General features: G+C 43.9%; 1 protein-coding gene across 1 annotated transcript in view; it reads right to left on the bottom strand.

Moving 5' to 3' along the window:
* gfra4a (GDNF family receptor alpha 4a) overlaps nucleotides 1–21882 on the bottom strand; it is a 199963-nt gene that overhangs the window by 22422 nt on the left and 155659 nt on the right. The gene's annotated exons all lie outside the window — the stretch shown is intronic.

Below are 21882 nucleotides of genomic sequence, written 5' to 3'. Positions count from 1 at the left end.
CATAGAAGAACAGGAAGCTCTGAATTTAAAGGTATTCTGTAGTTAACTGCACAAATAAATTGACTTCCTGCACTTCCTAATAAGTAAAACACAAAGAATCAGATTGATCATCCTACTGGCAGTAAAGGTCATCAATATAATCTGAAGGTAATTGTAAAATCAGAATAACTTTCAATCCTATTCTCTCTGTACCTTATTGAGGCAGCAAGGAACTGACACGGCAAATTGGAAGCCAGCATTCAGCCTTCTTGCATCACCAACTCTATCTCCACCTCAGCATCCCACCCATAAGCTGCTCAAGTGCTGCTGAAGAGATGAGAAGAGTGAGGTATCTCTCTGCACTGCAGACACACTGCAGCAACTCATCAAGGCTCCATCGACAGCACCTTCCAAACCTGCGACCTCTACCGCCTAGAAGAACAAGGGCAGGAAGCGCATGGGAACAACACCATCTGCAAGTTCCTCTCCAAGTCACACAACACCCTAACTTTTTAATTTTTTTTTCATGGGATGTGGGTGTCACTGGCTGGGTCAGCATTTTTGTTGCCCATCCCTAGTTGCCTAGAAAATGTGAGGATTGGTGGAAGGTTGGCATCATAGAGTGGGCCTGCTGATTAATTGTCCTGGAGAAGGTGGTGGTGAGCTGCCTTCTTGAAGCGATGCAGTCCATGTGGCGGAGTTACACCAAGGGCGGTGTCAGGAAGGGAGGAACTTGGAATGATATCACCACGGGGTCAAAATTCTGGAAGTTCCCCTCCAAGTCACTCACCATCCTGACTTGGAAATATATTGCTGTTCCTTCACTGTCGCTGGGTCAACATCCTGGAACTCCCTACCTAACAGCCATGTGGATGGACCTACACCACACAGAGTGCAGTGGTTCAAGAAGGTGGCTCACCACCACCTTCTCCAGGACAATTAATCAACAGGCCCACTCTATGATGCCAACCTTCCACCAATCCTCACGTTTTCTTCAATTAACGTACTAAGAACTTCTTCTTTGAAAGGTTAACCCTCAAGACATTAATAAACTATATTATTTTCTGTTGTCCTTTTTTTGAATTCTTTGGTAATTTTCAAACTGTAACCAATAACAAGAGTTATGTTACAATCCAATTGACTTACTTGCCGGTACACTCTTTCCGCCTATTAGTTCAGACTCATCCCTCTATGCAGGACAAGATCGTACCATCTAGAATCATAGAATGGTTACAGCACAGAAGGAGGCCATTTGGCCAGTTGAGTCCATGCCGGCCGTCTGCAAGAGTAAATCAGCTAATACAGTTCCCTGCCTTTTCCCTGTATCTCTACTTTTTTTTAATCTTGAGGTGCTTATCCAATTCCTTTTTGATAGCAACAATTGAATCTGCCTCCAACACACTCTCAGGCAATGCATTCCAGATCCTAACCACTGTTGAGTAAAAAAACTTTTCCACTTGTTGCCTTTTATTTTGCCAATCACCTTAAATCTGTTTCTTTTGGTTCTCAACTCCTCCACCAAAGGGAACAGTTTCTCTCTACTCAGTCTAGATCCCTCATGATTTTGAACACCTCTATCAATTCTCCTCTCAACCTTCTCTAAGAACAGCTCCAGCTTCTCCAATCTATCCTCATCACTGAAGTCCCTCATCCCTGGAACCATTCTCGTAAATCTTTTCTACACCCTCTCCAAAGCCTTCACATCCTTCCAAAAGTGTGGTGCCCAGAATTGGACACACTGCATCAATTAAGGCTGAACCAGCGTTTTATAAGGCTTCATCATAACTTCCTTGCTTTTGTACTCTATGCTTCTATTTATAAAACCCAAATTCCTGCATGCCTTTTTTTTTTAACCACTTTCTCCTTTTTGGTTTTCAACACATTACCTGAGAAGTGGCAAAAATGATCATGTAAGAGTCTAGTTGCATCACTGACCAGACATCAGGTTTTAACAATGTTCTTCAGCAAGTCCACAGCCCAGATTGTCCCTGTTACATGGCTGATTTACATATGTAGAATTCCACAGGCCAGAAACAAAAACAGGCCATTTGGCCTAACAGGTCCATATAAAGTATAAGGCTAGCAATATACAGGAAGGAAGGAGAGGCCTCAGTGTGAAATAGAAAGTGGAGCAAGTAGCAACAAGAATGTTCAACCCTTGGTGGAGGGTTGATGCGCCTTGGAGTCATGGGTTTATGTGCTTTCCATATAGTGTGTCTTTGAGCTTAAGGTGTAGTTACTGTTAAATGTGAGGCAGATGCCAGCTTTCCTCAGAGAAAGGAAAATTCCTTCATCTCAGGGGCGATTCTCACATGTCCTCTGATGGTGCTCACAAAGCAGTGACACGAAAGTCCGGGAACACATTTGGCTGTTGGCCAGTTCTCCTCTGGATGCTCATCAGGCGTTAGTGTAAGCCATGATGGTTCCGGGTTTTACAGAGTGCCAGTCCAGTTGGATAACCCACAGTCATACACAGAAGAAAGTGAGGCCAAATGCCTGGAATGCCCATTCTTCTGCCAGTTATGAGGATATGAAAAACCTCCAGAAATCCCTTGAGACTTGGGGTGGCATATGTCTCTGTCCCCAATTCCTCTTCACTGAGCCTGGGAACTGCGCACATTCTTCAGACCCAACGAGAAAGAACATTTCTCCTCATCAAATTTTTTTTAAGGTAATTAGCTGCTTGAGAAAGAAGTATGGAATTTTCTGTTCAAGTAAAGGTGAGGCTAACAGTGTTCACCATTATTTAGGTGGAAATTGGATATCAATTTCCTGCAGCAAGGGCAGTTAAATTGGGATGTTGCATATCTTTTGTTTGAGAGGCATGAGTGCTATCAGCTGAGCCACAGCTGAAACAAGGAAGACGAAAACAAAAAAAGGGCCTGAATTTACCACAGCAGACAAGCATGCCCATTCCATTTAATTTCCATGAACTTTAGTACGGCAAATTGCTGTGAGTAGGAGATGGAAACAGCACAATGTCCTCTACAGGGCAACTTTGTATCCCCTGAACCAATCAGATTGAAAGATTGAGGTTTGCACTGTGCAATCTGAACCAAGACGTGCAACTCAGGATAGTGAATTCAGTGTCAAATAAGAGACAGAAGCATTGAATTAAGAAAGAGAGAAAAAAGGACAGGCAATTTTTGAATTTCTTTTAACATGTTAACAACAATTAAAGCTGAAGGAATGAGACTCCACAATTGCAATAACAAAAACGGTTAATATTTATATAGCAGCCATAATGTAATAAAACATAGGAAGGAACATTATAAAACAAAATATGACATCGAGCCACATAGGAGATTTTATTTATTCACTCACGGGATGTGGGCATCACTGGCTATACCAGGATTTATTGCCTATCCCTAATTGCCCTTGAGAAGGTGGTAGTGAGTTGCTTTCTTGAACTGGTGCAATCCATGTGGTGTAGGTATACCCATAGTGTTGTTAGGGAGGGTGTTCCAGGATTTTGACCCAGCAACAGTGAAAAAACAGCGATATATTTCCAAGTCAGTATGGTGAGTGGCTTCCAGGAGGGGAACTTCCAGGTGGTGGTGTTCCCATGTGCCTGCTGCCCTTGCCCTTCTAGATGGTAGTGGTCGTGTGTTTGGAGGTGCTGTCTCAGGAGGCTTGGTGAGTTACTGCAGCACATCTTGTAGATGGTACACACTGCTGCCACTGTGCATCGGTGGTGGACGGAGTGAGTGTTTGTGGATGGGGTGCCAACCAAACGGACTGCTTTGTCCTGGATGATATCCAGCTTCTTGAGAATTGTTGGAGCTGCACTCATCAAGGCAAGTGGCGAGTATTACACCACAGTCCTGACATGTGCCTTGTACATGGTGGACAGGCTTTGGGAATCAGGAGGTGAGTTAATCGCCGCAGGATTCCTAGTCTCTGACCTGCTTTCGTAGCCACAGTATTTATATGGCTTGTCCAGTTCAGTTTCTGGTCAATGGTAACCCCCAGGGTGTTGATAGTGGAGGATTCAGTGATGATAATGTAATGGGGCTATGGTTCGATTCTCTCTTATTGGAGATGGTCATTGCCTAGCACTTGTGTAGGGCATATGTTACTTGCCACTTGTCAACCCAAGCCTCGATATTGTCAGACGAAAAATAGCTTGGTCAAAGAGTGTCATAAAGGAGGAAAGTGAGGTAGAGAGGGTTAGAGAGGGAAGTTTGGAGTTTAGGGCCTAGGCAGCTGAAAGCCTGTCCACCAATCGTGGAGCAATTAACATTGGGGATGCTAAAGAGACCAGAAGTAGAAGAGCACAGATATCTCAAAGGGTTGTGGGGCTGGAGGATGAGAATTTTAAAATCAAGACATTGCTTGATTGGGAGCCAAGTTGGTCAGCTAGCACAGGATTCACAGAATCACAGTGCAGAAGAGGCCCTTCGGCCCATCGAGTCTGCACTGACATGTGAGAAACACCTGACCTACCTACCTAATCCCATTTACCAGCACTTGGCCCATAGCCTTGAATGTTATGGCGTGCCAAGTGCTCATCCAGGTACTTTTTAAAGGATGTGAGGTAACCCGCCTCCATCACCCTCCTAGGCAGTGCATTCCAGGCCGTTACCACCCTCTGGGTAAAAAAGTTTTTCCTCACTTCCCCCCTTAATAAGGATTGATAAGTGAATGGAACTTGCTATGAATTGGGATTTGTCCAGCAGAGATTTGGATGATCCCATGTTTACAAAGGGTAGAATATAGGAGACCAGCCAGGAGTGCATTGGAATAGTCAGGTCTAGAATTAACAAAGACATGAATAAGGGTTCCAGTTGCAGATGAGCTGAGGCAAGGGTGAAATCGGGTGATGGTATAGAGGTGGATATAAGTGGTCTTACTGATGGTGCAAATATGTGGTTAGAAGCTCATCTTGGGGTCAATTATGACGCCAAGGTTGTGTGTGAATAGTCTGGTTTAACCAGTTGTCAGGAAGAGAGATGGAGTCAGTAGCTAGGGAATGGAGTTTGGGGACCAAAAGCAATGGTTTCAGTCTTCTGAATATTTAATTGGAGAAAATGTTTGCTTATCCAGTACTGGATGTCAGATAAGCAGTCTGATAATTTAGCAACAGTGCAGGACTCGAGAGGTGGTGGCGAAGGAGAGCTGGGTGTCAACAGCCTACATATGAAAATTAATGCTTTTCAGCCTCAGAGAACTTGACTGGCAATAATCAATACTTTTCATACTTTTAAAATAAGTTTGGTAGAAATGTTCAAGATTTGATAGAGGCGTTCAAAATCATGAATTGTTTTGATAGTGAATAAAGAAAAATACTGTTTCCAGTGACGGAAAGGTCAATACCAGAGTGCACAGATTTAAGGTGATTGGCAAAGGAACCAGATGGGACATGAGGAAACATTCTATTTTACACTGTGAGTTCTTGTGATCTGGATTGTACTGAAAGAGTGGTGGAAACAGATTCAAAAATAACATTCAAAAGATAAATACTTGAAGGGAAACGAATTACTGGGCTATGGGGAAGGAGCAGGGGAGTGGGACTAATGGGTAGCTCTACCAAAGAGCTGGCACAGGGACAGTGGGCTGAATGGCCTTTTCCTGCGCTGTATCATTCATGTTACGAAAAAGGGTCCTGAGACTGGAATGGATAAGTCCTAACTTGCTGTGGAAAATTTTGTTCATGTCTACCATGCCAACACAGGAATTTCACACTGTTTGATGCATTTGAATGGTAAGGCACAAACAGCGGGATGCCATTTTTGGAAAGCTAAGAGCAGAGCCACATATGTTGAACATCAGCTCCCAGATTTTTACATTTAACCATACATCTGTCCTTGATTGACGTTGCTGTGCAATTTGCGCATAAATAAACATGAGCCCTGCTCTTATTTTGACAGTAAATTCTGGCCCATCGATGAGGGTAATATTTCACTCCAGAGAAGAGGTTAATAAGTTTTTTTTTTCCCTTGATGGATTTTGAGTCTTTTTCCTTGTAATTTGTTTTCAGCGGTTTGATGAAATGGTGATAAAGGAGCTGTTATGAATGCAGCCTTCAAGTGCAGAGCCTCTTCACAATGATGCATGTCTGCTTTTATTCCACAGAGGGACTCTTTGACCCCTCCAAGCTCTCCTGACTTGGGACTCGCTATCTGGAAAGCACACGGCTACACGCACAAAATAATATCCCTGCTCAGCCGTTGTAGGAGATGAATAATAAATCATATTTAGGTCAGATCACAGGGGTTTATAAAATCAAATGAAAAGCAGTCCTTGAAAAACCTAACTACCTATGGACTACAATAACTGCTCAAAGAAAAAAAACCCTCCAATTTCAATGAAAATATCTATTACATTGGAAATCTGAAATACTTAGTTCTATGAGAAACATCTGGAGATATATTTTTCGTCAGTCCCCCTGGACTGTCAGAAGTAAGATAAGAAGAACAGGCTTAAATAGTTCCAGTAGTGTAGTAGTAACTTAACGTCCACACGAAATAAATAAGAAGATAAAGGTACATTAACTGCGCACTCATTTCCTCGTCTCCCTCAGTGTTCTCTGCTTCAAGGTGGAGGGGGGTAATTTTAACCTAATCAGTTCATGGATGGGGGTCTGCCATCTATGTTACATCACCTGATATTAGCAGCTATTGACTTCAGCAGGAAGTAAAATGGGGTACGTTGCAAATAATCCAATCCGACCAGGGAGGTCAGGAGCACAGGGACAGGAGTCAGCCATTTATCCCCTGGAGCCTGTTCTGCTAGCTGTTCAGCATGATCACAACTGATCTGTGACCTAACTCCATATACCTGCCATTGCCTCATATCACTTAATATAAGATCATAGAAAGTTTACGGCACAGAAAGAGGCCGCTTGGCCCATCGTGTCTGTGCTGGCCAAAAAAACAAACCACTCAGCCTAATCCCACTTTCCAGCATTTGGTCCGTAGCCCTGTAGGTTATGGCACATCAGGTGCACATCCAGGCATCTTTTAAATGAGTTGAGGGCTTCTGCCTCTACTACCCTTACAGGCAGTGAGTTCCAGACCCCCACAACCCTCTGGGTGAAAAAACTTTTCCTCATCTCCCCTCTAATCTCTTTACCAATCATTTTAAATCTTTGCCCCCTCGTCACAGACCTCTCTGCTAAAGTAAATAGGCCCTTCCTGTCCACTCTATCCAGCCCCCTCACAATTTTGTACATCTCAATCAAATCTCCCCTCAGCCTCCTCTGTTCCAAGGAGAACAACCTCAGCCTATCCAATCTTTCCTCATAGCTGCAATTTTCCAGTCCTCGTAAATCTCCTCTGTACCCTCTGTAATGCAATTATATCCTTTCTGTAATGGGGCGACCAGAACTCCACACAGTATATTTGGTTAGCAAATTTCTATTGATCTCAGATTTAAAGTTAACAACTTATCCATTACCCAGAGAGAGAGTTCCCAGACTTCTGCCACTTTCTGTGTTTATAAGTGTTTCCTAACTATACTCCTGAAAGGTCTGGCTTTAATTTTTTAGGTCATTTCCTTACTCGTATGTTGTCCAAACAGCAAAAGGAGTTTCTCTCTATCTACTCGAGTAGTTTCCCTTAATATCTTGAAAAGTTCAATAAAATCAAATTTAATCTCGATTTAAGCTGCCTTCTTTCCCATCATTTTAAAGTTTGATGGTGCCTTGCACTTAGGTGTTGCCCCTTCCCTGGTGAAAACATGTTTTGGTCTTATTAGAAAATGTCACAAGATGGGCTCAAAGGAAGAAAGCATTTATCCCTCTTGACCTCAAAACTATCATCTTTCCATTATGCATGTAATAATCACCAAATCAATGAGACAGGGTTTTAGTTTAAAATCTGAACCAGAGGATGACAGTTCTAAATGTGCATCACTACCTCAGTCCAGCATAGTAATCTGACTGAGGTGTTTATCTAATTTATGTCTTCTTAAAATTATTAAAGGGTTTCATACAGTTGATCAAGACTATTTCCTTTGTTAGGGGAGTCCAAGCTGAGCTAGGTTGCTTAGGGGAGTGTTAGGAAGCATTTCTTCACACAGGAGGCAGTGGAAACCTGGGATTATCTCCCCCAAATAGCTGTTAGCTCAGTAAATTGAAAGATTCAAACTGAGATAGATAGATATGCATTGCAAGATGGGCTGTACCTGTTGTGTCTTTTTAAATATATGATACCTCTATATTGTGGCTTGGCACAGTCCAAGGCCTGACAGCACAATGACAAAATGACTAACTTACTCTCTACATTTCAACTTGGCCGCCAGCCTTTAAAAAGCCGGGTAGATCCACAGTGAAGGTGTGTAGAAGCAAAATGTGTTTTCACGACTGCCAAGACAAGATAGATCAAGTGATCAGCGCTGGAGAGTGCTGACACCAAGTAATATTAAAATGCCCAATTTCAGACAGAGTACACAGGGAGATGGAGATGGGAAAGCAATGTTGGCTTAGCACAACTGTGTTGGTACCATTTGTCTACAAGTAATTGGTTTTGAACAGCAAAGAAAAGGAAAATGGGCCCCAAAGCATTAAAAGACATACCTTTTCCCCCCCCTGAGTTTCCCTGTGGCACAAAGGTTGGTAACTGGGGATTCCTGGTGAAACCCACACCATTGGGTCAGATATATCCATATTGACATTTGGGATTTACTGGTGTGTCAACATTACCTAAAACATTATCTTTCTTCATTAATTTACATGAGCTGTATAAGTTTGAATGGTATCTTGCACAACCAGGGGAGGCGAGGGCGTGGTGGTATTGTCACTGGAGCAGAGATCCAGGGTAATAGCTCTGGGGACCTGGGTTTGAATCCAACCATGGCAGATGGTGGAATTTGAATTCAATACAAATCTGGAATTAAACAGCTAATAATGACCATGAAATCATTGTTGATTGTTGGACTGGTTCACTAAAGTCCTTTAGGGAAAGAAATCTGCCATGCTAACCTAGTCTGGCCTACATGTGAACCCAGACCCACAGCAATGTGGTTGACTCTTAAATGCCCTAGCAAGCCACTCAGTTGTATCAAACTGCTGCAAAGTCACAAAAAAGGAATGAAACGGGATGGACCACCTGGTATCAACCTAGGCACTGGAAATGACCCTGCAAAGTCCTCCTCCCTAACATTTCGGGTCTAGTGTCAAAATTGGGAGAGCTGTCTCACAGACTAGTCATCCCAATGGAATCATATCTTACAGATAATGTCCCACAACGCCACCATCACCATCCCTGGGTATGTCCTGTCCCATCAGCAGGACAGACCCAGCAGAGATGGTGGCACAGTGGTATATGGTTGGGAGGGATTCCTCAACATCGACTCCGGGCCCCATAAAGTCTCATGGCATCAGGTCAAACACAGGCAAGGAAACCTCCTGCTGATTACCATGTACCGCCCTCCCTCAGCTGATGAATCAGTGCTCCTCCATGTTGAATACCACTTGAAGGAAGAATGAGGGTGGCAAGGGCACAGAATGTACTCTGGGTGGAGGACTTCCATGCCCATCACCAAGAGTGGCTCGGTAGCACCACTACTGACGAGCTGGCCGAGTCCTAAATGACATATCTGCTAGACTGGATCTGCGGCAGGTGGTGAGGGAACCAACAAGAGGGAAAAACATAATTGACTTCATCATCAACAATCTGCCTGCCGCAGATACATCTGTCCATGACAGCATCGGTAGGAGTGACCACTGCACAGTCGTTGTGGAGACGAAGTCCCGCCTTCACATTGAGGATACCCTCCATCGTGTTGTGTGGCACTACCACCGTGCTAAATGGATAGATAGATTTTGAACAGATCTAGCAACTTAAAACTGGGCATCCATGAGGTGCTGTGGGCCATCGACAGCAGCAGAACTGTACTCTAACACAATCTGTACCCTCACAGCCCGGCATATCCCCTGCTCTACCATTACCATCAAGCCAGTGGATCAACTCTGGTTCAATGAAGAGTGCAGGATGGCATGCCAGGAGCAGCAGCAGGCATACCTAACAATGAGGTGTCAACTTGGTGAAGCTATAACACAGGACTACTTGCGTGCCAAACAGCATAAGCAGCAAGTGATAGAACTAAGCGATCCCACAACCAACGGATCAGATCTAAGCTCTGCAGTCCTGCCACATCCAGTTCTGAATGGTGGTGGACAACTAAACAATTCACTGGAGGAGGAGGCTCCACAAATACCAAATCCTCAATGATGGGGGAGCCCAGCACATCAGTGCAAAAGATAAGGCTGAAGCATTTGCAACAATCTTCAGCCAGAAGTGCCAAGTGGATGATCCATCTCAGCCTCCTCCGGAGGTCCCCAGCATCACAGATGCCAGTCTTCAGCCATTCGATTCACTCCACGTGATATCAAGAAATGGCTGAAGGCACTGGATACTGCAAAGGCTATGGGCCCTGACAATATTCCGGCAATAGTACTGAAGACTTGTGCTCCAGAACTTGCCACGCCCCTAGCCAAGCTGTTCCAGTACAGCTACAACACTGGCATCTATCCAGCTATATTGCCAAGGTATGTCCTGTTCACAAAAAGCAGGACAAATCCATTCAGCCATTTACCGCTCCATCAGTCTACTCTCCATCATCAGTAAAGTAATGGAAGGGGTCATCAACAGTGCTATCAAATGGCACTTGATTAGCAATAACATGCTCACTGATGCCCAGTTTGGGTTCCGCCAGGGTCACTCAGCTCCTGACCTCATTACAGCCCTGTTTCAAACATGGACAAAAGAGCTTAACTCCCGAGGTGGAGTGACAGTGACGACCCTTGACATCAAAGCTGCATTTGACCGAGTATGGCATCAAGGAGCCCTAGAAAAACTGGAGTCAATGGGAATCAGGGGGAAAACTTTCCACTGGTTGGAATCGTGCCTAGCAGAAAGGAAGATGGTTGTAGTTGTTGGAGGTCTCTCAGCTCCAGGACATCACTCAGGAGTTCCTCAGGGTAGTGTCTTCGGTTCAACCATCTTCAGCTGCTTCATCAATGACCTTCCTTCCATCATAAGGTCAGAAGTGGGGACGCTCGCAGATGATTGCACAATGTTCAGCACCATTTACGACTCCTCAGATACTGAAGCAATCCATGTCCAAATACAGCAAGACCTGGACAATATTCAGACTTGGGCTGACAAGTGGCAAGTAACATTCGTGCCACACAAGTATCAGGCAATCACCATCACCAACAAGAGAGAATCCAACCATTGTCCCTTGATTTTCAATGGCATAAGCATCATTAAATCCCCTACTATCAACATCCTGGGGGTTACCATTGACCGGAAACTGAACTGGCTACAAGAGCAGGTCAGAGGCAAGGAATCCTGCAATGAGTAACTCACCTCCTGAATCCCCAAAGCCTGACCACTATCTACAAGGCACAATGCAGGAGTGTGATGGAATACTCCCCACTTGCCTGGATGAGTGCAGCTCCCATAACACTAAGAAGCTTCACACCATCCCGGGCAAAGCAGCCCGCTTGATTGGCACCTCATTGACAAACATTCACTCCCACCACCACCGACACACAGTAGCAGCAGTGTGTACCATCTACAAGATGCACTGCAGGAATTCACCAAGGCTCCTTAGACAGCATCTTCCAAACCCATGACCACTGCCATCTAGAAGGACAAGGACAACAGATAGATGGGAACACCGCCACCTGTAAGTTCCCCTCCAAGTCACTCACCATCCTGACTTGACTGTCGCTGGGTCAAAATCGTGAAACTCCCTCCCTAACAGCACTGTGTGTGTACCCACACCACATGGACTACAGCGGTTTAAGAAAGCAACTCACCACCACCTTCTCAAGGGCAACTAGAAATGGGCAATATATGCTGGCCCAGCCAGTGAAGCCCACATCCCGTGAATGAATAAAAAAGGAACAGTGCAAGGATATTGCCTGATTGCTGACCACTCCAAATACATCCTTTCATCAAGAAGATAAATATAGGATAATGTGGAACCATTCTCAGTACAAGCATTGGCATCTCCTGGACTATACCATTGTCTGAGCCCAGGATAGGAAGGATGTGCACATCCCCTGAGCTATTTGGGATGCAAACATCTGCTGGACAGAATACAGACTTGCATGCTCCACCATGCACTTAAATATCAAAGATTCTCAAAGAAATCCAGAAGGTTTAACATCCACATTCTGCAGCATATAAAACCAGGAGAACAATCCCATGTGCAACTTTCTTCCCATCTCGCTCTTGCAGGCTCCAATGATGCCAGTGTCATTGTGGAAGGGCTTTGGGACAAGATCAAATCTGAGATCCAAGAGATATGCACCCATATCATCGGTTTTAAATCTCACAGGCACCCAAGACTGGCTTGACATGAAAGATACAGAAATATGTTCTTGATCGGAAACATCAAGTCTCCATTACATGTCAAAATCACCCTACACCACAACAGAAATGAGAAGAATACTTCCTACTCAAATCCAAAGCTCAGAGAATGATATATGTCATCAAGAATCTGTGGTGGATAGAGAAGGCCAACTCAATGGGAAGCTTTTCAATCTTAACAGGATGAGAGCCAAGACTCAGTCGACTTTCCAGCATATCCACGACTTACAACATGCTGATGACTTGTGGCCCACAACGTAAGCGATATTCAGACCACCCTCAACCTCTTCAGGTCAGCGTACAAAAGAGTTAGTCTCTCACTCAACAGCAGCAAGACCAAAATCCTCCACCAGCACTCCCCTGGACAAGCACGTACACTTCCAGCAATTGTTGATGGGGAGACTTTAAAAGTCATTGAGGACTTCCCAAATCTCGGCAGCTACCTTCTTCACAGAAACATAGGAACTAGGAGCAGGAGTAGGCCATTCGGCCCTTCGAGCCTGCTCCGCCATTCATTTTGATCATGGCTGATCATCCAACTCAATAGCCTGCTTCCGCTTTCTCCCTATATCCTTTGATCCCTTTCGCCCCAAGACCTATATCTAACTCCTTCTTGAAAACTTACAATGTTTTGGTCTCAACTACTTTCTGTGGTAACGAATTCCACAGGCTCACCACTCTCTGGGTGAAGAAATTTCTCCTCATCTCAGTCCTAAATGGTACACCCCATATCCTCAGACTCTGACCCCTGGTTCTGGACTCCCCCACCATCGGGAACATCCTTCCTGCATCTACCCTGTCTCGTCCTGTTAGAATTTTATAGGTTTCTATGAGATCCCCCCTCATTCTTCTGAACTCCAGCGAATATAATCCTCAAAAGGTCACTATCGAGGAAGAGATCCAGCTGTGAAGAATCAACTGTGCCAGTGCAGCCTTCTAAAAATTATGCAACTGGGTCTCCATAAGAGGAAGAAGGCTTTAGTCTACAATACTGTTGTATCCACCCTTCTAGAAGCCAGTGAAACTTGGGTACCAAAGGCACCTCCGGGGGCTGGAGAATCTCCATCAGCCGAGTCTCGGCAAAATATTCAAAGGCAAGTGGGAAGACAGGTGATCAAACTCCGGCATCCTGACTGAAGCCAATACCTCCAGCATCACAACCACGATCATGCAAAATCAGCTCCGCTGGTCTGGGTGTTGCACCCGCCTGCCAAATAATCGACTTCTGAAGCAGATCCGCTTTTCACAGCTTAAGAATGGCAACTCTGAAGGCCTCATTGAAAAGGGGAAAAATTGACATTGGTGCAAAGAAGGAAATTGCACAAACCGTGCCACATGATGGTGTCTCATCCAATAAGCTGCGACACAGTCGGAAACTGTTTGCATAAACTCTGCTGCGGAGAAGCAACAAAAGCGGAACGAGAGAGTGCAGAAACCTAGCTTGAGAACCCCCTTTCCTCAAGACAACCTGTGTCCTCTCTGCCCAAAGACCTGTGGCTCCAGGATTGGCCTGCTGAGTTACCCGAGACACACAAATCATGAAGCCTGGCCAGCAAAGTTGAAAACAGTAGCAGCATGGATACAAAATTGGCTAAGTAACAGAAATCAGAGAGTAGTGGTGAACGATTGTTTTTTGGATTGGGGCAGGGATTACAGTGGGGTTCTCCAGGGGTCGGTATTGGGACCACTGCTTTTTGAAATATACACTAATGACTTAGGTGTGCGTTACATAATTCCAAAATTTGCAGATGATATGAAATTTGGAAGTATTATGAATGCTGAAGAGGATAATGGTAGAGGACATAGACAGGCTAGTGGAGTGGGCAAACACATGGCTGTTGAAATTTAATGCAGGGAAATGTGAAGTGATAAATTTTGATTAGAAAATCTAGGAGAAGCAATATAAACTAAAGGGTAGAATTCTACAGAAGTGCAGGAACAAAGAAACCTAGGTGGCAGGACACGTCGAGAAAGTGGTTAAAAAGGCATACAGGATCTTGGACTTTATAAATAGAGGCCTAGTTAAGTTATGATGAACCTTTATAAGACACTGGTTGGGCTTCTACTGAAATATTGTGTCTGATTCTGGTCACCGCACTTTAGGAAGGATGAGGGTACATAAAAGATTTACGAGAATGGTTCCAGGGTGAGGGACTTCACTTATGTAAATAGATTGGAGAAGCTGGGGTAATTCTACTCAGGGAGAAGTTTAAGAGATTTGATAGAGGTATTCCAAATCATGAGGGATCTAGCAAAGTAGATAGAGATAAACTCTTCCCCTTGGCAGAGCACCTGAAGAGAAAAGAATTGCAGGGCCCCAGGGAAAGGATGGGGGAATTGAATCTTTTTTTTAATTCATTCATGGGATGTGGGCTTCACTAGCAGGGCCAGCACTTATTGCCCATCTGTAATTGCCCTTGAGGTGGTGGTGAGCTTCCTTTTTGAACCGCTGCAGTCCATGTGGTGTAGGTACACCCACAATGCTGTTAGGAAAGGAGCTCCAGGATTTTGACCTAGCAACAGTGAAGGAACGGCGATATATTTTCAAGTCAGGATGGTGAGTGACTTGGAGGGGAACTTCCAGTTAGTGGTGTTCCCATCTATCTGCTGCCCTTGTCCTTGTAGATGTTAGCGGTCCTGGGTTTGGAAGGTGCTGTCGAGGAAGCCCCTAGCTAAATTGCTCTGGCAGATACTGACACAGACTCGATAGGTCGAATGGCCCCATTCTCTGCTTTGGCAATTCCATGTTCTATGAACAGTTATCATCCTCGTTTTGAGGGAGTGATGACGATGCCCAGACACTATGAACATGTCTCAATAGAAACATGGAAAATAGGAGCAGGAGTAGGCCATTTGGACCTTCGAGCCTGCTCCGCCATTGAATGATTATGGCTGATCCGCTATCTCAACGCCATACTCCCGCTCTCGCCCCATATCCCTTGACAGTCCAGAAATCTATCTATCTATTTCCTTCTTAAATATATGCAGTGAATTGGCCTCCACAGCCCTCTGTGGTAAAGAATTCCACAAATTCACCATCCTCTGAGTGAAGTTTCTCCCCATCTCAGTCCTAAATGGCCTACCCATTTATTACAACAATGCACAAGGTCAAGGGTAGAGAATTAAACTGACAGGCAATGAAACTCAACACAGGTTCAAGGAACAGTAGCTCATTTTCAATCAGTTAGGGACATTACAGCCATCCAAACTCCCAGTTCAACAATTTCAGACCTTAAACTCTGGCCCCATTTTTTCAGATAGCAGATGTTGCTATTCCCTCTTAAACCTTTTCTAGTTTCTTTACTTGTCCCATTATCATTTTCTTTTGGCTTGTCATTGAATCGCTGCCGCCTTTGCCCCAATCACAGACCCTCCCTGCCGCCTTTGCCCCATCACAGACCCAACTGCCACCTTTGCCCCTATCATAGACCCTCCCTGCTGCCTTTGCCCCTATCACAGACAAGGTTGGATGGTATTTATTTTAATGCAAGGAGTCTGACGAATAAGGCAGATGAGTTGAGGGCACAAATTAACACATGGAATAATGATGTAATTGCTGTCACAGAGACATGGTTGAGAGTGGGGCAGATTGGCAGCTCAATATTCCAGGATATAGGGTCTTCAGGCGAGACAGGGAAGGAGGTAAAAGAGGAGGGGGTATCGCAATATTGATCAAGGAATCAATTACAGCAGTAAGGAGGGATGTCATCTTAGAAGGCTCCTCAAATGAAGCCATATGGGTAGAACTGAAAAACAGAAAAACAAAAAAGGAGCAATCACATTGCTGGGAGTGTACTATAGGCCCCCAAACAGCCAAAGAGAAATAGAAAAGCATATATGTAGGCAAATTTCAGAGAAGTGTAAAAATAATAGGGTAGTAATAGTGGAGGATTTCAACTTCCCCAACATTAACTGGGTTACTCAGAGTGTGATAGGTTTAGAGGGAGCAGAATTCTTAAAATGCATCCAGGAGAGCTTTTTAAGCCAGTATGTAGAAGGTCCTACAAGAGAGGACAAAGAGGGGCGGTCCTGGGCTTAATTTTAGGGAATGAAGCCGGACAAGTGGTAGAGGTATCAGTGGGGGAACATTTTGCAGATAGTGATCATTACTCTGTTAGATTCAAGGTTGTTATGGAAAAAGACAAGGATGGGCCAGAAATCAGAGTTCTAAATTGGGAGAAGGCCGATTTTAATAAGATCAGATATGACTTGGCCAGAGTGGACTGGGAGCAGCAACTTTTAGGTAAATCTGCGTCAGAGCAGTGGAACTCATTCAAGAAGGAAATAGGGAGAGTACAGGGCCAACATATTCAAGTAAAGTCAAAGGGCGGGACTAACAAATCCAGGAAACCCTGGATGTCGAGGAATATATGGGATTGAATAAAGAGAAAAAAGGAGGCTTATGGCAGATACTGAGGGGTCAAAACAGCGGAAGCCCTAGAGGAGTATAGAATGTGTAGGGGAGAATTAAAAAGGAAATTAGGAGAGCAAAAAGTGGGCATGAAAAAACATTGGCAGGTAAAATACAGGAAAATCCAAAGTTATTTTACAAGTACATTGAGAATAAGAGGATAACTAGGGAAAGAGTAGGGCCTGTTAAGGACCATAGTGGTAATTTGTGTGTGGAGCCGGAAGATGTATGTAGGGTTCTAAATGAATACTTTGTGTCGGTGTTCACAAGTGAGACGGACGAAGTGGGTATGAAAATCAGGCAGAAGGACTGTGATATAATTCAAGAAATTAGCATAGAAAGGGAGGAGGTTCTAAGTGGTCTGGCAGGCTTAAAAGTAGATAAATCTCCAGGCCCAGATGAAATGTATCCCAGGCTGTTGAGTGAGGCAAGGGAGGAAGTAGCAGGGGCGCTGGCAATAATTTTCAATACTTCTCTGGCCACAGGAGAGGTGCCAGAGGACTGGAGGACAGCCAATGTGATACTGTTATTCAAGAAGGGAGGAAGGGATAAACTAGGGAACTACAGGCTAGTCAGTCTAACCTCAGTGGTAGGGAAACTTTTGGAAGCAATTCTGAAGGACAGAATTAATCTACACTTGGAGAGACAGGGATTAATCAAGGACAGTCAGCATGGTTTTGTTAAGGGGAGGTCATGTCTGACCAATTTGATTGAACTTTTCAAAGAGGTGACCAGGTGTGTAGATGAGGGCAATGCATTTGACGTAGTCTACTTGGACTTCAGCAAGGCTTTTGATAAGGTCCCACATGAGAGGCTGATAACGAAGTTAAGAGCCCATGGCATCCAAGGTAATTTGGCAAACTGAATCCAGAATTGGCTGAGTAGCAGGAAGCAGAGGGTGATGGTTGAGGAGTGTTTTTGTGACCGGATGCCTGTGTCCAGTGGGGTTCCACAGGGATCGGTGTTGGGTCCCTTGCTGTTTGTGGTATATATAAACAATTTAGACTTGAATGTAGGACGTTTGATCAGTAAGTTCGCGGATGACACAAAAATTGGTGGGGTGGTAAATAGTGAAGAGGATAGCCTTAGCTTACAGGAGGATATAGATGGGCTGGTCAGATGGGCTGATCAGTGGCAAATGGAATTTAATCCGGATAAGTGTGAGGTGATGCACTTGGGCAGGAAAAACAAGGCATGGGAATACACGATGAATAGTAGGACCCTGGGAAGTACCGAGGATCAGAGGGACCTTGGTGTGAATGTCCACCGGCCCCTTAAGGTAGCAGGACAGGTAGATAAGGTGGTTAAGAAGACATATGGGATACTTGCCTTTTTTAGGTGAGACATAGCATATAAAAGGAGGGAGGTTATGTTGGAACTGTGTAAACTGCTGGTTAGGCCACAGCTAGAGCATTGTGTGCAGTTCTGGAATCCGCGTTATAGGAAGGATGTGATTGCGCTAGAAAGAGTGCAGAGGAGATTTACCAGAAGGAGATGTCCTTCCACACAACCCAAAAACTTTGTGAATCTTGAATATTAAGGGGTATAATGAATAATTAACATTATATATAGGAATGAACAATGTGACCCACCAGCGGTTTACTCATTGGCCTGCTTTGGTTGTGACCATGGCTCAGTTTGTAACACTCTCGTCTCTGAATCATGAGGTTGTGGGTTTGAGTTCTTCTCCAGAGTCTTCAGCATTAAAATCTAAGCTGAGGGAGTACAGCACTGTCAGAGGTGCCATCTTGCAGATGAATTATTAAACTGAGGCTCTGTTTGCCCTCTGTAAAATATCCCAAGGCAATATATCCCTTGCACTTAGGGACATTCCCATCCCACACCTCTCTCCCTCCCCCACCCCCATGCCCTGGCCAATATTTCTCTCTCACTAACTCTAAAAACAGATAATGCTGGAACTATTCAGCAGCTTTGGCAGCATCTGTGGACAGAATTCACATGTGGAGTGGAATACAACTTCTTCAGAAAACTCTGCTCCCTGTGTCTTTACTCATTCCAAGCCCTTTTTTTCATTTATTCACAAGGCGTGGGCGTCGCTGGCTAGGCCAGCATTAATTGCCCATCCCTTATTGCCCTTGTTCAGAGGGCATTTAAGAGTCAATCACATTGCTGTGGGTCTGGAGTCACATGTAGGCCAGACCAGGTAAGTACGGCAAATTTCCTTCCTTTCCTAAAGGATATTAGTGAACCAGATGGGTTTTTACAACAATGGGTTTGTGGTCGCCATCAGACTTTTAATTCCAGATTTTTATTGACTTCAAATTTCACCATCTTCCATGGTGGGATTTGAACGCAGGTGCCCAGAGCATTACCCTGGGTGTCTGGATTACTAGTCCAGTGACAATACCACTATGACATCACCTGTCAACTCTGTGTTCACTCACCTACATTGGCTTCCAGTTAAGCGATGCATCAATTTGTAAATTCTCATCCTTGTTCTCAAATACTTTCATGGCCTTACCCTCCCCATCTTTGTAACCCCTTCAACACTTGCTGACATCTATGCTGCTCTAATTCTAGCTTCTTGTGCATCCCTGATTTTAATTGTTCCAGCATTGGTGGCTGTGCCTTCACTTGCCTAGGCCCTAAGCTCTGGAATTCCCTCCCTACACCACTCCATCTCTCTTCCCTCCTTTATGATGCTCCTTAAAATCTATCTCTTTGACCAAGCTTTTGGCTATTTGCCTTAATATCTCCTTAAGTGGGTCAGTGTCAAATTTTGCTTTATGAAGCAATTAGTAATGGCAACAAATTCTGGCCTTGCCAGTGATGTCCACATCCATTCAAAGAATAAAAAAAAAAGTGGGCGATACAGGATCCAATGTTACTGCAATTCATGGGTCAAAGTATAAGAAAGAAACATCTTACTATAACTGATGAGGTCTGTACCGTCTGGACAGTCTACACCTGAACCATGCTGGGACCAGTGTTCTCATGAGCTGCATAGCTAGGGAAGTAGACAGGGTTTTAAACTAAATAGTGGGGGCAAGGGATCAATTTAGGAAGATGTGGTAAATCAAAGAATAGAGAAAAGGCAAGATAGAAAGATATTGTGGGAAATGATAGACTGTGACAGGAAGAGACAGAGAGTACATAGAGTACAAAGCTAAGAGTAAATCAGCAGATAAGGCTAGATGTTACAAGATAATAAAAAGACAAAACTAAAGGCTCTGTATCTGAATGCATGCAGCATTGTAAACAAAACAGATGAACTGAAAGCACAAATGGAAATAAGTAAGTACAATCTGATAGCCATTACAGAGACATGTTGCAAGCTGACATTGAATGGTTCCTGAATATTGAGGGTACATGGCATTTAGGAAGGACAGGAAGCTAGGAAAAGGTGGAGGGGTGGCTCTGTTAATGATGGTATTAACACAGTAGAGAGGGATGGCCTAAGTTTAGGAAACCAGGATGTAGAGACGGTTTGGGTAGAGATGTGAAATGATAATGGCAAGAAGTCACTTGTGGGAGTGGTGTACAGGCCCCCTAACAGTAACCATCTGGTAGCACGGTGTATAAGAAATAAGAGAGGTTGTCAGAAACGGCGATACTCATGGGGGATTTTAATCTGCATATAGACTGGGAAAATTAGATGGGTAAAGGTAGCATAGATGAGCAATTCGTAGAATGTTTTCTGGATAGTTTCTCAGAACAACACCTTCTGGTAGCAACCAGAGAGCAGGTTATTTTAGACCTGATATTCTGCAACAAGATAGGATTAATCAATGACCTCATAGTGAAGATGCCCCTAGGTAGCAACGATCATAATATGATTTAATTTGGCATTCAATTTGAGGGAGAGAAGGATGGTTCTAAGACTAGTATTTTAAACTTAAATAAGAGCAATTGTGAGGGCATAAAAACAGAGTGAAGTGAACTGGAAAATTAGGTTAAGGGATAAGTCAATAGAGATGCAATGGCAGATATTTAAGGGGACATTTCAGAATATATAGAATAGATACATTCCAACGAGAAGGAAAAGTTCCAAGGGGAGGACTCCCCATCCGTGGTTAACGAAAAAGTTAAAAATGGTATCAAACTTAAAGAAAAAGCATATAATTGCACAAAGATGGGTGGCAGGTCAGAAGATTGGGCAGAATATAAAAAACAGCAAAGAATGACCAACAGGTTGATAAGGAAGAAAAAATTAGAGTACGAGACAAAGCTAGCTAGTTAAATAAAGACAGGTAGTAAGAGTTTCTATAGTCATTTAAAAAAGAAAAGTTAACAAAAGTGAGCGTTGGTCCTATAGAAAGTGTGTCTAGGGAATTAATAATGAAAAAGGGGAGATGGCAGATGAACTGAACCGGCATTTTGCATTGGTCTTCACAATAGAGGATACATGAAACATCCCAGAAATAGCTGTAAATCAGGAAATGGAAGGGGGAAAGGAACTCAGGAAAATTGCAGTCACTAGGGAAGTGGTACAGAGAAAATTGTTGGAGCTGCAGGCTGACAAGTTCCCAGGTCCTGATGGACTTCACCCTAGGGTCTTAAAACAAATGGCTAATGAGATAGCTGATGTGTTGGTTTTAATTTTCCAAAATTCCCTAGATTCGGAGAAGGTCCCATAAGACCATAAGACATAGGAGCAGAAATTAGGCCATTCGGCCCATCGAGTCTGCTCTGCCATTCAATCATGGCTGAAAGTTTCTCAACCCCTTTCTCCCGCCTTCTCTCCGTAACCTTTGATCCCCTTACCAATCAAATTCCATTAGATTTGAAATAGCAAATGTAACTCCTTTATTCAAAAAGTGAGGGAGACAGAAAACAGGAAACTACAGGCCAGTTAGTTTAATATCTGTGATGGGGAAAATGTTAGAAGCTATTATAAAAGATGTTATAGCAGGGCGCTTAGAAAAATTCAAGGCAATCAGGCAGAGTCAACATGGTTTTGTGAAGGGGAGATCATGTTTATCCAATCTATTGGAGTTTTTTGAAGAAGTAACTGGTAGATGTAGTGTATTTAGATTTCCCGGGGGCATTTGGTAAGGTGCCACATCAAAGGTTATTGCAAAAAATAAAAGTTCATGGTGTAGGGATAACATTTGCATGGATAGAAGATTGACTATCTAACAGGAAACAGTGGGTAGGTATAAATGGGTCTTTTTCTGGTTGGCAAGATGTAATCAGTGATGTGCC

Source organism: Cetorhinus maximus, chromosome 1 (assembly GCF_964194155.1).
Source record: "Cetorhinus maximus chromosome 1, sCetMax3.hap1.1, whole genome shotgun sequence".
Lineage (NCBI taxonomy): Eukaryota > Metazoa > Chordata > Chondrichthyes > Lamniformes > Cetorhinidae > Cetorhinus > Cetorhinus maximus.
The sequence above is the reverse complement of the archived record's forward strand: the minus strand, read 5'-3'. Positions and strand labels throughout refer to the sequence as shown.